We start from the raw sequence: 17,484 nt of genomic DNA on the forward strand, positions 1-17,484 counted from the left end.
AGAGGATGACCCTCAGGTCCACCGACTCCTTGGGCTTGGGCCTAAAGTGCCACCCAGGGCCTTTGGGCCCTGAGAGCTAGATCTACAGCGTGACGTAGCTCTTTCACATCGTCAGCCTCAGAGTCAAATCCTCATCTCTCACAGCAGATCAGCGTGGTATGCCTGCAACACAGCCATCGTGTGGAGGCAACCCGCAGCCTGACCTACTGCTGTGTAAGCCTTGCCCACCAGAGCCGAAGTGTAGCAAAAAGGCTTAGTGGGAAGCTCCGGGGCCTTAAGGGATGAGTCTGCACACAAGGAGAGATACCCAACTAGCGTCTCTTCCACCCGTGGCATTTCCCCATAGCCGCTGTCTTTCAGCCCCACTACATTCGCATAAAAGTAAACTATATAAAATATATGTAATATATTTATATACATATATAATTTTATATTATATATGGTGATTGTCATTAAAGTGTCCATGTGCAGTATGGTGTGGTATAAAGTGGCACTGCGCTGTGTAAGTCCAGAGTTAAAGTGACAGTCCAGAGTTAAAGTGTCATAGTGCAAAAAATGTTGTGCAGAAATGAGTACAGATGAAGAGGGTGGTCCAGTACTAGATCCTGGGTGTTTCCTAGTTTAAACTCTAAATGGCCTGCGGAGAGAAGCTTCTTCTCATTCTCTCTGTGTTTGCTTTCAAGGAGCAAACGCGCTACCCTGAACACAACAGAGAAATTGTATTTATCTGCCTTCTTTTTTCTTTGTTTTATTTCTTCTCCCCATCCTATTCCCTCAAAGCATTTTACTGCATGTCATACTCTGTATGTATGTGACAAATAAAATTTGATTTGATTTGATTTGATAGTTGAGGTCCTTCACAATCTTCCTGGCCCTGGTCCGGCACCATGTCCTGCAGGTCAGGGAGCTCGGTGTGGATGGTACTTTCAGCTGACCGCACCACCCTCTGGAGGGCTCGTCTGTCCTGCATGGTGCTGTTCCCGAACCAGGAAGTAATGCTACCCATCAGAACACTCTCAATAATGCAGTTGTAGAAAGTCTTTAGCACCTGAGAGGGTAGTTTAAAGTCCCTTAAGCATCTCAGATGATAAAGACGCTGCCAGGCCTTCTTCACAAGGGTGTTGATGTGGCAGGACCAAGACAGGTCCTGTGTGATGTGAACACCTAGGTACCGGAATCTGTCCACTCTCTCCATTGGGGTCCCGTTGATGTTTAGCGGTTGGTATGACCGCTCCTGCTTCGTGCTGAAGTCCACTATCAACTCCTTAGTCTTGCTGATGCTCAGGAGAAGATTGTTCTCCTCGCACCTTCTCTCCTGGTTTTTAATCTCCTGTAGGTAGGCTGTCTCGTTGTTGTTGGAGATCAAGCCAACCACAACAGTGTTGTCAGCAAACTTGATGATGGTTCGTGGAGTTGGAAGTGACCACACAGTCATATGTGTACAGTGAGTACAGCAGGGGGCTCCGAACACAACCCTGGGGAGCTCCAGTGCTGAGGCTGAGGGTGGATGAGTTTGTGTTTGCCCACCCGTACGGCTTGTGGTCTTTCTGTCAGGAAGTTGGAGATCCATTGACACAGCGGCAATGGAAACTTCATATATATGCATGTTTTATTGATTTCTTTAAGACACTATATACATTCTTTAGTTCTAAGATTTATTTTAATTTACAGATGTTCTAGTTTTCACTGTTTATGTGTACAGTAACTGGTTTTGTTGTGTAGCAAGGCTAATACCTGAACTGTCCCAACTAGCTTTTGGTGTTTCCAAAAGAAATTGGCCACCGACTGGAAATAGACTCAACATGATAGGGACAGGACAGCATGCTGCTAACAAATAAAAAAAGGAATAATAGAAAAGTTGGATTCATTGTGTTCCGCACTATGTGCTGCCAGGAAGAAGCTCTGCTGAAGTGTGCACCACTCAGGAGACAGAAAAAATACTATGTCCCTTCTACAGCACTTGATTTGCCATAAAAAAATAAAAAAAAAACCTTACATTGAAATAGATCCATGTCACAATCCAGGTGACTTTTAACTTTTACTGCAGCAGTGCTGGATAATTAAACAAAAAATCTTAGAAAAAGTTTAAATTATTTTATTTCTTTTTTTGCACTGTATATCAAGTAATAAAGCCCAAAATCGGGTTGTGAGATGAAGGAGGAGGGAAAATTCTGGAGTGAGTTGGATGAAGTGGTAGAAGGTTTACCTAGGAATGAAAGATTGCTGATTGGGCAACTACTGCAGAAGTGATAAGGGAGACAGCTAGTAGGATACTTGGTGTGACATATGGAAATAGAAAGAAAGACAAAGAGACGTGGTGGTGGATTGAGGAAATGCAGGAGAGCATAAGAAAAAGGGGTTGGCAAAACAGAATTGGGATCGACAGGGTGATGAGAGGAGTAGACAGGGGTGCAAGGAGGTGCGGCAGTAGGTGAAGAGGGATGTGGCAAAAGTCAAGGAAAAGGCATATGAGGAGCTGTATGAGAATGTGGTAGTGGGAACAGTCACATGGTTGGGGGGAGCAATTGTAATGATGGCCAGGTTTTGCTTATCAAATTAGTGGGTCTATAAAAGGAGCAGTGGGTGGCTGGTGGGACTGTGGTTTCCTGAACAATGGTGATGTCACCAGATACCCGGCGCAGCTGGGAGAGGTTCATGTATTAAGAACTTGTCAAGCCTGTTTGGTAGACGGATTGTGAGGAATGGGTTTTAAGGGTGGTTTGGTTTCTTCTTTTAGTGTGGATTGAGGAATCCAGCCACTATCAGGTTAAGATCATCCCAGTTCCTCATTTGGAGTTTTGCGGTACATCGCAACCTGGTTGAACTAGTAAGTTGGTTAACTGTCAGGTATTAATATTTGATGTCAAAAGATGCTAATTTTGTGCTTATTTCTCTGTTAATAGGAAGTGTGGAACTGAGAGCCGTTGTAGTGGGCTGTCTTCTTCGGGTGTCTTACCGTTCTGTCTTACCAGGGCTGTTTTACCGGGCTGCTGTCTTACCAGGGCTGTCTTATCGGGCTGTCTTCTTGCTGGGCTACTTTTTGGTTGCTTGGCTGTCTAGCTGTTTGCTTCACTGCCTGGCTGTTTTGTGGTCTGTGGGTTGCTAAAGCACGGATGGAGCGACATATTGCATCGGCGTGCATGCTATCTACGTACCGAGCATCAGCATGGGATGCATTTCCTGGCCATACCGTGCTATAGCTAACGGCTTACTGGATTAGCCACGGAGCTAAGTGCTAGTGCTTTTGCGGACTGTGTGCTTTGTTTATATACATGTATGTGTTAGTGTGTCTGTTTCAGTGCTCCACACTGAGAGGTCTGCTGAGAGGTGGCCTGAGAAACTGCTGCTATACATATCTGTTTATCTGAGGAGTTTGAAGACCTGGATGCTACCCAACAGTTAGTGGAATGCTAAGAGGTCATGTGCTTATTTGATGCGGTATATTGAATGGAATTGACTGTTTTTATTATTCCTGTTGTACTTCTTTTGCTTTTTGTCCTTGTTATTGTACTTTCGTGTGTGTGTGTTTGTGTAAGTAAATTGATTTGACCATACTGTGGTTTGCTTCTTCTCCAGGTGTCTGGGAGACCAGTTCTAGTGTGAGGGACAAGTTCCTCTCTGCTTGGTGGTGGTTTCCTTCGGTGTGCAGTGGTCGACAGGTGGGGTTGTGGTGTCGTACGAGTGCATGTGTGTTTGCTGTGGATAGGAGATCATTAGAATAAGGTCCCCAGCCCTGGAGTCCAGGCATTCTTGTGTGGTATAATCTGTATGGTGTGATGTAATTTTAGTTCTTAATAAACTGTGTGTATTATACCTCTGTCTCATGTCCTGACTCAGCTGTAGACGAACCTGAGTGCCTTGTGCATCTCTTTATAAAGAGTTATTCCCGGTAACTGAGCCCCCCGGGTGGCGTAGTCGGTTTCTACTAGTAACATTCTTAAATCTAGTTACATTTTATTGTTAAAATCTTCCATGTCCTAAATCTCTCAATTTTCGGGAACAAGTGGGATGTGCCCGAATGCCACAAGAAGTTGGACACTAAGGAAGGAGAAAAAGATTTGTACCGATTGGCCAGGCAGAGCTGGGAAGGATGTGCTGCAAGTTAGAGCAATAAAGGATGGCGATGGAAATGTGTTGACTAGTGAGGAGAGTGTGTTTAGAAGATGGAGGGAGTATTTTGAGCAGCTGATGAACGAGGAAAATGAGAGAGGGAGAAGGTTGGATGGTGTGGAGTTGGTGAAGCAGAAAGTGGATAGGATTAGTAACGAGGAAGTGGGAGCAGCAATTAAGTGGATAAAGAGTGGAAAGTTGGTTGGACCAGATGACATGCCGATAGAAGCATGAAGATGTTTAGGAGAGACGCAGTGGAGTTTCTAACAATATTGTTTAACAGGATTTTGGAAGGTGAGAGGATGCCTGAGGAATCTAGGAGTGTGATGGTGCCAATCTTTAAGAACAAGGGAGATGTGCAGACCTGCAGTAACTACAGGGGAATTAAGTTGATCAGTCACACCATGAAGTTATGGGAAAGAGTAGTGGAAGCCAGGCTGAGAGAAGAGGTGACCATCTGTGAGCAACAGTATGGTTTTATGCTGAAGAAGAGCACCACAGATGCATTATTTGCTTTGAGAATGTTGATGGAGAAGTATAGAGAAGGTCAGAAGGAGGTGTTTCAGAGAAGTATGTGAGGGTGGTGCAGGACATGTATGAGGACAGTGTGACAACAGTGAAGTGTGCAGTAGGAACGACAGACTGGTTCAAGGTGGAGGTTGGACTGCATCAAGGATCGGCTCTGAGCCCTTTCCTGTTTGCAGTAGTGATGGACAGGTTGACGGACGAGGTCAGACTGGAGTCTCCATGGACTATGATGTTTGCGGATGATATTGTTATTTGTGGTGAGAGTAGAGAGCAGGTTAAGAAGAGCCTAGAGAGGTGTAGGTACGCGCTGGAGAGAAGAGGAATGAAAGTCAGTAGGAGTTGTAATGACCGAGACACCTGAAACGTGTGCTTCACAAGGAGGTTTACTGCATACTTCACTTAACACTACATGCTCTCTGTTCATAAACACAACAGCAATGCATGGCGTGAACGTCATTTCTTAAAGAGTCAGTACAACACTACATCCCTCCCTTTGTTTTAGAAGAGAGATGTCAGAACATGACAACAATAACACATTATCCTAGGCATGTTCATTATTGATGAGGCTTAAGAGAACCGGGAATGCATTTTCTCAAAATTATGTTAGCTTACAGAATTAGCTAGTACAGAATCTCCCGTTGTGAGTTCAGATGTTAAAACTCTTTTCCACTTGTCTGAGTATTGTTTCATCTTCTCCTTTTTGTGGCAATCAGCTTGCCTAGGTGCATCACTGTGTACTGGGCTGTGCACTGTCAGTAATTTGATGTGTATAGGTCTACCGAATAACAATTCGGCTGGGGATATTCCAATGGTCTGATCGGGGGTTGCTCTGTAGTTCCTCATAAACTTGTACAATTCGTGTTTCCAAGGTTTTCCTTCAGCAAAAGCTGTTGATGTGGCTTTTTTAATCGTTCTCATAAATCTTTTAACTTCAACATTGGCTTGAGGCCAATGCATCTTGCAATGTGATCTTGCAATGGTGTATACCTAGATGTGTTGTGAAGTTATCCATTTCTTGGTTGAAGAAAGGGGGCCCTTTGTCAGATTTCATTATTTTGGGAATTCCTGCGATGGAGAAAACTTTGTCTAGCAATGGAATGACTTTGTTTGCTGATGTTGATGGTGTTCTATTTACAAAAGGAAATCTGGAATATTCGTCCAAGATAACTAAAAGATGGTAACCTGATGGAAATGGACTGCAAAAATCCACAGAAATGTTTTGCCATGGACCTTCAGGTAGTTCAGACATCTGAAGTGGTGAGTGGTTGATCTGCGTTGAGGATGCTTGGTATGGTATAGAGTTTGAAAGTGAATGTTCTGCTTGTTTGTTAATTTCCGGAAACCAAACTTTTTCCCTGAGTAGTTGTTTTGTTTTCACTAGGCCTTGATGACCTTCGTGTGCAAGTTCAAGTGTTCTTTGCTGTAAGGTTTTTGGCATAACAATACAAACAATACGATACGATACAATACGATACAATACTTTTAGAAAAATGCTTCTGTCATCCAGAACAGTAAGTTCCTCTTTTACATTGTGGAATGATCTCAGGTCTGCCTGATCACGTTCTGAAGTGAAATTCAGTGTGTGCCATTGGCCATTGTGTAAAGTGTTGATAACACATAGAAGAAGGATGTCTTTGGCTGTCTCAGATTTTACTTCTTCTAATGTCATGGGTTTGGGGACTGCATTGTCAGCAATAAATTCGACATGTATCTCAGTCAACGTCATCAGTGATTGTAGATTTGTGAAGTTTTTGTGGATGGCGGGACATTTCTTTTCTGCTTTGTAAATAACCTTGTATTTGTAGGGTTGTAATCTTAGTGCCCATTTCTCAATTCTTGCTGGGGGTTTAAACTTAGGGTTGTTGTAGGTCATGAATAATGTCATCAATGGTTGGTGAAATGTGTCTCTCTCTCTCAATACAGCTTGATTTGGTAGTCTCATGTCAACACAAATTTGTATTTTCGCAGGATTTTTTGGTTTTGGCATTGCAACAATAGGTGAAACCCAAGGCATTGGACCCTCTACCTTTTGTATGATCCTCTAGAAGTTGTGATTCTTTCTCAACTTTCTTTCAAACAAGGAAAGGAATTCTGCGATGTGGTTGAGCAGCAGGTTTGATTGTGTTGTCAATGTGTAGCTTGACTTGAACATTTTTCAGCTTTCCTATGCCATTTGTGATGTTTGGGTATTTTGACAAGAGCTGGGGGGTATTCCAGAAAGCTTGGTTAACTTACCATTTGATAAATCATAACCTCTGGGTTGATTTACCCCAAACAGGCATACCATGAGTATGTCGGTTCCAAAATACCTGAGAAGAGTTAGTTTAATCAACCTCCAACTGGTTACCCAGAGTTAATGCGCGTGCACGGTGCATGTATAAAGACATTTTCAATGGATCGCCGATTTCATGAGTCACCATGGAAACTCAAAGTGGAAAAAAAGAGAGCGGCGGAGTTCACAGAGGCGGAGTTGGAGGTTTTAATGCACGCTTATGAGGAGTTTAAGCCAATAATATTAAAAAGAAGCAATACAGCTGCATCGCTAAAGCAAGAGAGTTGGCTTGGTAAAGAATAACGGACAGAGTAAATGCGTGAGTGTATTAAATTACAAATTTGGTATTGGCTCCCGTTTTATTATAATGCAAAATAATGAAGTATGACTTATACATCCTTTTGAATATGTTATATCACTATGAAAGCATTTACTTTTCCTGCCATTTATTTCTTTAGTTTAAAATAATAATGTATATTTCTTATTTAATAAGGTGTAATCCTTCTGGAGCCACAAGAACTTTAAGCCAAGTCAAAATGAAACACAAAAACATTCTGCAAAAAGGTAATATTTGATTACACAATTACTGAACTATTATTATAACAGGATTTAGTATATTCATTCTGTCATGTAGGTAATAGAAAGAAGACTGAAGCCCGTCTAACTGGCGGGGGCTCACCACCAACTCCCCTCACCCCATCTGAGGAGCTGGCTCTGTCCCTTAATAAAGGGCGACCAATGGTTGCTGGCATTCCAGGGGGCAGTTCATCGCACACGCCATGCACCACAAGTAATGGTGAAAAATGGTGAAATGTAAGTTTACCTCTATGTTTTCATTTTTTGTCCTAATAAATTACTATCTCTGTCACTTAAAGGCTTTTTGAACAAGATAAATTTTTATGTAGGTTTATTTTATTTAACTGCATATGATGTATAGGCTACTGTGATCTTAGTCAGACATATTACTCTTTTCATGTATTATTTTCTTTGCTAATATTGAAAATTGAATGGGTTGTGTGTTCTTATAGATACTGATGGACGTATTGTATTATTGGACCCTCCAGAAAGAACAGTCTGTCACAGTTGTAAGTGATTTGTTGTCAGGTACCTTTAGTTGCTTTAAGGTTTTTGTTTTTTTTTTGCCAGATAATGTATACTTTAATATTTCTCCTGTAGGATGAAGATGATGAAGATGACGATGAAGAGACCACATCTGCTGTGACAGAAGTGGACAATGCTGGTAGATCCACTGAGGTATGATGCATACCATTATAATGTATGGCCCCTTTTTGCATTAGAGTAACAAACTGTCATTGTCCTTTCACAGTGCATACCTAGGGATTTGCCCACAGATGAGGGTCCTTCAACCTCAGCACACAATCTAAGCAGGGTAAGAATTTGTGTCCAGGTGTCCATATTTGAATTTTATTGTCTGACCAAACAATCTCATTCATTACATTTTTTCCACCTTCCTAGTTGCCAGCAAAGGAGCTGTATAAGGTCCATCTTCAAAAACAAATAAGAAAGTGACATGGACCTTATACAGCTTCAAATGGAAGAGAAAAGGCTCCTCATTTAAAAAGCAGCACTTGAAATTGAATTACTGGAGCATTGCCTTAAGGTGAGAACTTGTCTGAATATCAATCTGTTGCATGTTAAAGTGTTGTGTGAGTGTGTATGTATATATATATATATATATATATATATATATATATATATATATATATATATATATATATATATATATATATATTTACACAGTACAGACCAAAAGTTTGGACACACCTTCTCATTCAAAGAGTAGCCACTTCAAGTAGCCACCTTTTGCTTAGATTACTGCTTTGCACACTCTTGGCATTCTCTTGATGCCTACTTTGAAGAACCTACAATATGACATATTTTCAGTTCAGTTTTTTGTTACGTATATAATTCCACGTGTTAATTCATAGTTTTGATGCCTTCAGTGTGACTCTACAATTTTCATAGTCATGAAAATAAAGAAAACTCTTTGAATGAGCAGGTGTGTCCAAACATTTGGTATGTACTGTGTATATTATATATATATATATATATATATATATATATATATATATATATATATATATATATATATATACATGTACAGTGAGGAAAATAAGTATTTGAACACCCTGCTATTTTGCAAGTTCTCCCACTTAGAAATCATGGAGGGGTCTGAAATTGTCATCGTAGGTGCATGTCCACTGTGAGAGACATAATCTAAAAAAGAAATCCAGAAATCACAATGTATGATTTTTTAACTATTTATTTGTATGATACAGCTGCAAATTTATTTTATAGTATTTAAACACCTGAGAAAGTCAATGTTAATATTTGGTAAAGTAGCCTTTGTTTGCAATTACAGAGGTCAAACGTTTCCTGTAGTTTTTCACCAGGTTTGCACACACTGCAGGAGGAATTCTGGCCCACTCCTCCACACAGATCTTCTCTAGATCAGTCAGGTTTCTGGCCTGTCGCTGAGAAACACGGAGTTTGAGCTCCCTCCAAAGATTCTCTATTGGGTTTGGGTCTGGACACTGGCTAGGCCACGTCAGAACCTTGATATGCTTCTTACAGAGCCACTCCTTGGTTATCCTGGCTGTGTGCTTCGGGTCATTGTCATGTTGGAAGACCCAGCCTCGACCCATCTTCAATGCTCTAACTGAGGGAAGGAGGTTGTTCCCCAAAATATCGCAATACATGGCCCCGGTCATCCTCTCCTTAATACAGTGCAGTCGCCCTGTCCCATGTGCAGAAAACACCCCCAAAGCATGATGCTACCACCCCCATGCTTCACAGTAGGGATGGTGTTCTTGGGATGGTACTCATCATTCTTCTTCCTCCAAACACGTTTAGTTGAATTATGACCCAAAAGTTATATTTTGGTCTCATCTGACCACATGACTTTCTCCCATGACTCCTCTGGATCATCCAAATGGTCATTGGCAAACTTAAGACGTGCCTGGACATGTGCTGATTTAAGCAGGGGAACCTTCCATGCCAGGCATGATTTCAAACCATGAAGTCTGTATTACCAACAGTAACCTTGGAAACGGTGTTCCGAGCTCTTTTCAGGTCATTGACCAGCTCCTCCCGTGTAGTTCTGGGCTGATTTCTCACCTTCTTTAGGATCATTGAGACCCCACGAGGTGAGATCTTGCATGGAGCCCCAGTCCGAGGGAGATTGACAGTCATGTTTAGCTTCTTCCATTTTCTAATGATTGCTCCAACAGTGGACCTTTTTTCACCAAGCTGCTTGGCAATTTCCCCGTAGCCCTTTCCAGCCTTGTGGAGGTGTACAATTTTGTCTCTAGTGTCTTTGGACAGCTCTTTGGTCTTGGCCATGTTAGTAGTTGGATTCTTACTGATTGTATGGGGTGGACAGGTGTCTTTATGCAGCTAACGACCTCAAACAGGTGCATCTAATTTAGGATAATAAATGTAGTGGAGGTGGACATTTTAAAGGCAGACTAACAGGTCTTTGAGGGTAAGAATTCTAGCTGATAGACAGGTTTTCAAATACTTATTTGCAGCTGTATCAAACAAATAAATAGTTTAAAAATCATAGTTTTTTCTTTTTTAGATTATGTCTCATACAGTGGACATGCACCTACAATGACAATTTCAGACCCCTTCATGATTTCTAAGTGGGAGAACTTGCAAAATAGCAGGGTGTTCAAATACTTATTTTCCTCACTGTATATGTGTGTGTGTGTGTATGTATGTGTAAAGCAATATAAACATTTTTTTTATTGAATTTCACTTTTGTTTTTCAGGATATAAACTGCCTGGCAGACCAGTGCAAAAAAATTATTAAAAGTAATTTTGACAGATCCTGTCTCTCAAAAGTCTTCCGTCTCTGTTGGCCTCTAAAATCTGTAGGTGTTCCTCTGGGCCATCTTCCTCAATACAAGGAGGGTGGCTCTCTCCTCTTATAGTGGCAATATTGTGAAGCACAACACAAGCCACTATAATGTCGCATGCCCTCTCTGGACTAACCCGGAGCCCACGTAGACACTGAAACCGAGATTTGAGGATCCCTATAGTCATCTCCACCTTGGCCCGTGTTCGGCTGTGAGCCAGGTTAAACCGTGTCTGTGGTCCAGGCTCAGGTTCAGGGTAGGGTGTCATTAAATAGGGCAGACAAGGGTATCCTCTGTCCCCCAGCAAGTAACCATTGTACTGTCCTGTAATGTAGTGTACAACACAAATATAGTAAAAAGGAAAAAAAAACAATTGTATAAAGCAAAACGGTCTTAAAACCCTCTCCCGACGATAAAAACCTTGTATAATTTGTGCTTCTACGTCCACAGGATCCTCATCAAAAGGGCACGCCATGCTCACCAACCTTCTGAAACGAAGTTACACTGAAACATAACCTGCTCCCGAGCAGGTTATCTTCAGAGAGTCAGTTGCTATGGTTACATACATACCCAGAAAGTTACCTTCTAAAGTTTTTGAAACCGAAAGTTGAGGTTATCCACGAACTTACCCTTAAACATACCCAGGTATGTCACATAACCTGCTTTCTGGAATACCCCCCCTGGTCAGCGACAGCTGAATTAGGTCTGTAGAAAGGACAATGTGAATGAGTCCGAGTTCAGTAGCCATTTTGTGGCTGAGCAGAGATACCATGATCTCCTTTAACTACATAGAACGTTGCCTCAGTGGTTTTTTCATGAGCTGAGATGTTTGTAGTTAGCTTTGCTAGTAATGGAAGTGGTTGTTGTTTACCATATGGCAGTATTTTCTCGTTGGTTGGTTGTAGTTTTGTTGACATTTTGATTTTGTTGTGTGCTTTTTTGTCTAGCAGGTTGACTGTAGCACCTGTGTCTATTTGTATATCTAGAGGTTGTTGAGCTATTCAGACTTTTGTCATTGGTTGTTTGACAGACATATTCATCATCTGTGCTTGAAGTTGTATCTGGCTCCAGTGTTTTTGTTGGTGAGCTGTTTTCACTTAGCTTTACTGCTCTCACCTTTTGTGTGATGTCCGGTCTGTAGCGCCCCCTGCCCTACTTAGTTGTGTCAAGTCTAAGCTCTTTAGGGTGGGGCGACGGGTTCAATAACTTGGGGTCTCTCGACTATAGAAATTAGAATACTCTGATACCTAAACTCTAAAATACACAATAAAGAAACACTTTTAAGAAAAAAAAAAAAAACAGTTTTGTATTTTTCTTTTTTTTGCTATATAAAATATGTTGAGATATGAATTATAGAATATATATATTTATATATTTAAGTAATTAAGTTGACATATGTATAATAATATGTAGGTATGAATAACAATAGTCAATAGGAATTATAACAGAACGAATTAGTGTCAAATCCACTTACTGAATAAACAATGTAAACAGGAAAATCCTTTAACACTCTTACTATTAACTATTTCTGTACCAGTGCAACTGCAACTCTAAACCAACACATATTACACAAAGTATAAATTTCAACATCAGAAAGTAGTGGGCCCACTCACACAAGCAAACACTCACTCACACACAAAAAAAGTCTCACCAACAGTTGATAAGACGAAAACCAGTCCGTTAACACATCTCCTGGGTTAACATTAAGGCAGAACCAAACAAAAAAACATTTTTACAAATAAAACAAAACCAGTATAACACGTTTAGCGGTTATTTTACTGTTTTTCCAGCACGAGCGTTTCTTCTTCCGAACTCTCTCGAGCGCGACTCGTCTCTATTCCCCTCATTTAATTGACTCATTAACCACCAATCACATTACACTCTCATATGCATGGGTGGGTATAAAATAATTAACATCCAATCACAGAAAAGATAATAAAACCAAGTAGTAACCATCACATGTCTATCAGGTGCATTTAAACCAAACTTTATTGAATACATGGGGTTTCCTAACTCTTTCGCCGCCATTGACGAATTAAAGGGATACACACTTCTTCTTCTCGTAGTGTTTAAGGCGGTTTGGCAGACCAACGAAAGGTGCATTACCGCCACCTACTGATCTGGAGTGTAGAGCGACCACAGAATAGGGGGAAAAAAGAGAAAGAAAAAAAAAAAAACAACAAAAAAAAGGGATACACACTCATTTTCCAGATCACATAAAAAATGTTAGTCTTTCTTTTTTTTAACACAACACAGTTTAATGAATAGTGTACTTAAACCTTATTCTAAAACAAACCTTTTCAGCCACAAATATCTAAATAAGGGGCAGTTATTTAAAATAAGCTTTTAAATAATTAGGATTATAGCTTTTATATGCACATATGTTTAGTAAAAGAAACATAACTAGTAAGAGGGTTCTTTGTCATGGCTTTGTGCATCTTCTGTTGTCCTGCTCCGTCCATGGTCTGCTGAAACAACAACGAGCAAAGTGATTTGGTTTACCACATGATTTGCATGACGCTTCTTTAGCTGGGCATGTTAACTGTCCTCCAGGATGCGGGAAAGGGCCACCACAGTTCCTGCATATCGTATGTGGTTTTCTCTGTGTTATTTTCTGTTGGTGATTTGTACGTGCTCTCTGATTGAGGTTTGTTTTTGGTATCGCTGCAACACTTTCAAAGTTATTAGCCTGTGTCATTATCGATTCCATCTGCCTGCTGCTCTGAAGTTTCAAATGCTCTGGCAAAGTCTAGCAATTTTTTAATGTGAGATGAACTTTCTTTCGGCTTCTCCCATTAGGGGTCGCCACAGCAGACCATCCGCATGTTTGATTTGGCAGATGTTTTTACGCTGGATGCTCTTCCTAACGCAACCCTCCCCATTTATCCGGGCTTGGGACCGGCACTAAGGCTTGTGCAACCTTAATGGCTGGGGTTGGTTCCCTGACCGGGGATGTTTTAATGTGAGATTACTACCCCTTAATGCTCTTCTTTGCAATCAAGATGATGTGCATGTGAGTATGATCTGAGATTTTATTTCTCTGTCTGTATTTGCAAATTCACCAGTCATTGCAAGCTGTCTTAATCTTGTGTGAAACGCATCAATTGTTTCTCCTGGATTTTGTTCAGCCTGTCTGAACACATACACTTCATACTCTGTATTATGGCTTGGGCTAAACTATTCAGTTAGAACTGGTGCTGCTTTATCATAATCATCACTGTCGCCATTTTCTGAAATTGTGTCAAAAATGTCCTGTACTTGTTCTCCTGCATAGTGCAGAAACATCGCTATTTGTCTGGTCTTGTTCATTACACCACCAGCTGTTAGAAATGTTCAAAATCTCGAAAACCATTTCTTCCATTTTACTGCAAGTGAGCCTTGATCTGAGTCAATGTCAAATCTTGGAAAATGTGGCAATACAGCAGCAGCATCCATGTTTTATCTAATAACAGTAGCTTTGTTGTTGAGTACGTTTTTAGCTTTAGCTTGTAGTGTTTACTCAGGCGTTGGCAAAGCGTGTGAAGCTGTATGAAATTTACACACACGTGCTTGACATCCACTTTATACTTTTCTGTGTTTTGGTTACTTTGGTTTAGTTTTTTTTCTTGATCGTTTTTTGTGTAGTTTTACTCACAAGATAAACGATGGTAGCTTTTCTCCATGCTGCGTCTCAGGCTTTCTCTGTGTCTTTTTGTGCTGGTCGGAGAAAGGACGCTGTTTTTTGAGCTCTTTTTTCTTTTCGTCAGTTTGTCGTCTCTTTGTGGTTTCGGTTGCTTTTCCGTGTTATTTTGCCTTTTACTCACTCGTCGCCATTGTAATGACCGAGACAACACCTGAAACGTGTGCTTCACAAGGAGGTTGACTGCATACTTCACTTAACAACACTACAGGAGTAAGACAGAGTACATATGTGTGAATGAGAGGGAGGGCAGTGGAGTAGTGCTGTTAAAGGGAGAAGATGTGGAGAAGGTGGAGGAGTTCAGGTACCTGGGGTCAACAGTGCAAAGTAATGGCGAGTGTGTTAGAGAAGTGAAGAAAAGAGTGCAGGCAGGGTGGAGTGGGTGAAGAAGAGTGGCAGGAGTGATTTGTGATATAAGGGTATCTGCGAGAGTGAAAGGGAAAGTTTATAGGACTGTGGTGAGACCTGCAATGTTGTATGGTTTAGAGACAGTATATTCTTATATAAGAAGAAGGAGGAGTACAGTGGTAGACAAAGTAAACAAACCATGTACTTGAGATAAAGTAGAGATGCACTAGGTAAAATATATTTCGTTAGAAGTGCTCCCCTTTAAACTTTCACTTAAGTAAAAGTACTAAAGTATGTGCCTTCAAATATACTTAAGTGTTTAAAGTACTATGATTTATTTTGGCTCTAATGTCCTATAAAACTTTCTTTCAGCTCCTCTCATTAGGGGTCGCCACAGTGGCTCATCTGCATGTTCGATTTGGCACACGTTTTTTACGCTAGATGCCCTTCCTAACGCAACCCTCCACATTTATCCGGGCTTGGGACCGGCACTAAGAGTGCACGGCTTGTGCAACCCTAATGGCTGGGTTTGGTGTCCTTACCGGGGGGGGCGCAGCGGTGAGAGCGCCGAATCCTAACCACTAGAACACCAGCGAACCTTGGCTATAATGTCCTTTGAAAAGAAAAAAAACCTCCAATGTTCCTGGTCTTACTCCCTTTCCACTTGGTCTCCTGAACACACAACATATCTACTTTTCTTCTCTCCATTATATTAGCTAACTGTATCCCTTTTCCAGTCATAGTACCAACATTGAAAGTACCCACCATAACCTCAACGCTCCTACACATCTCCTATTCCTGCTGTGTCTGTAGATGTCTTCCTCCTCTCCTTCTCCTCCTTCCACCAATAGCGTGTCCACCGTTACCCTGTGGGCTCACAATACTTGTGGCAGTCGTTGGTAACCCGGGCATCGACCGATCCGGTATGAATTTCTGATTCGTGATCCGCATGTTTGATTCGGCAAACATCTGCATGTTTTACACTGGATTTTTTTACATCAGGACCTTTCATTAAATAAGATCGAATTGCTTCATATAAAACAGTGTTTATCATCTGCAGCCTCATTGACCCCCTGCACTCATTAAGGACAAGATCTTGGGAAATATGTAGTGTAGTAGTAGGTACTATATACACCTATACTATATTAAAACCATGGGGCCAAAAAGTGCCATCTTGGGAGCTCCAGGGTTTCAGGAAGAAATGTGCTCCAGCAGAACCTAAAAGTCAGAACAATGGGTCAGAACTTTACACACTCATGTAAGAGTAATTATTGACTAGATTTATAAATAAATAGAGGTGTTCAGGTTTTTGACACAGTGTGTGACTCTCCATTATTAGTGCCCTAATAGTTTAAGACTAGTTATAACACTTAAAGTAAAGCAATAAAAAAAACATTTAAAATGTTATACAATATGAAACCCTGAGCACTTTCTCTGACAGGGCATGTGGATAACAGGATTTCTGGGAAAGGCTGAGTCTTTGGAGAGGCCGAATCAGTTTTCTGATTTAAATAAGTGTATATAACTGGCATTTCTCTACAGAAATTATTATTATTTTTCAGCTAAATTACATGCTATTAACAATCATTATTTAATACAAATAAAGGAATTCTATTTATCATATAAAGTCCTATAAAACATCCTAAATTACGAAAGACTGTCTCAAACAGGAGTGTAAACCAGTGTCACTTTCTGTATCTGTTCTTCTTCTTCTTCTTCTTTCGGCTGCTCCCATTAGGGGTCGCCACAGCGGATCATCCGTCGCCATACCACCCTGTCCTCTACATCTGCCTCTTTTACACCAACTACCTGCATGTCTTCCCTCACCACATCCATGAACCTCCTTCTTGGCCTTCCTCTTTTCCTCCTACCTGGTGGCTCCATCCTCAGCATTCTTCTACCAATATAATTCATGTCCCTCCTCTGCACATGTCCAAACCATCTCAATCTCGCCTCCTCACCTTGTCACCAAAACATCCTACATGCGCTGTCCTCTAATAAACTCATTTCTAATCTTATCCATCCTCGCCACTCCCAACGAAAACCTCAACATCTTCAGCTCTGCTACCTCCAGCTCCACCTCCTGTCTTTTACTCAATGCCACTGTCTCTAAACCATACAACATCGCAGGTCTCACCACAGTCCTATAAACTTTCCTTTCAATTTTGCAGATACCCTACTATCACAAATCACTCCTGTCACTCTTCTCCACCCACTCCACCCTGCCTGCACTCTTTTCTTCACTTCTAACACACTCTCCATTACTTTGCACTGTTGACCCCAGGTACCTGAATTCCTCCACCTTCTGAAGCTCTTCTCCTGCAACCGCACCACCCACTGCCCTCCCTCTCATTCACACACATGTATTCTGTCTTACTCCTACTGAGTTTCATTCCCCTTCTCTCCAGCGCATATCTCCACCTCTCCAGGCTCTTCTCAACCTGCTCCCTACTCACAACAAATCACAATATCATCCGCAAACATCATAGTCCAGGGAGACTCCTGTCTGACCTCGTCCGTCAACCTGTCCATCACCACTGCAAACAGGAAAGGGCTCAGGCCGATCCTTGATGCAGTCCAACCTTCACTCTAAACCAGTCTGTCGTACCTACTGCACACTTCACTGCCGTCACACTGTCCTCATACATGTCCTGCACCACCCTCAC

General features: G+C 41.3%; 2 long non-coding RNA genes across 2 annotated transcripts; both read left to right on the plus strand.

Moving 5' to 3' along the window:
• Positions 1 to 2,590: 2,590 nt before the first annotated feature.
• On the plus strand, positions 2,591 to 3,813 carry LOC124385231. The gene is made up of 3 exons (XR_006925710.1): positions 2,591 to 2,651; positions 2,738 to 2,827; positions 2,904 to 3,813. It is a non-coding gene; the product is annotated as an uncharacterized LOC124385231 (long non-coding RNA).
• A 3,757-nt stretch (positions 3,814 to 7,570) lies between these two features.
• LOC124385232 lies at positions 7,571 to 8,122 on the plus strand. The gene is made up of 3 exons (XR_006925711.1): positions 7,571 to 7,723; positions 7,939 to 7,995; positions 8,087 to 8,122. It is a non-coding gene; the product is annotated as an uncharacterized LOC124385232 (long non-coding RNA).
• Positions 8,123 to 17,484: the final 9,362 nt, after the last annotated feature.

The sequence above is a fragment of the Silurus meridionalis genome, chromosome 4 (assembly GCF_014805685.1).
Source record: "Silurus meridionalis isolate SWU-2019-XX chromosome 4, ASM1480568v1, whole genome shotgun sequence".
NCBI lineage: Eukaryota > Metazoa > Chordata > Actinopteri > Siluriformes > Siluridae > Silurus > Silurus meridionalis.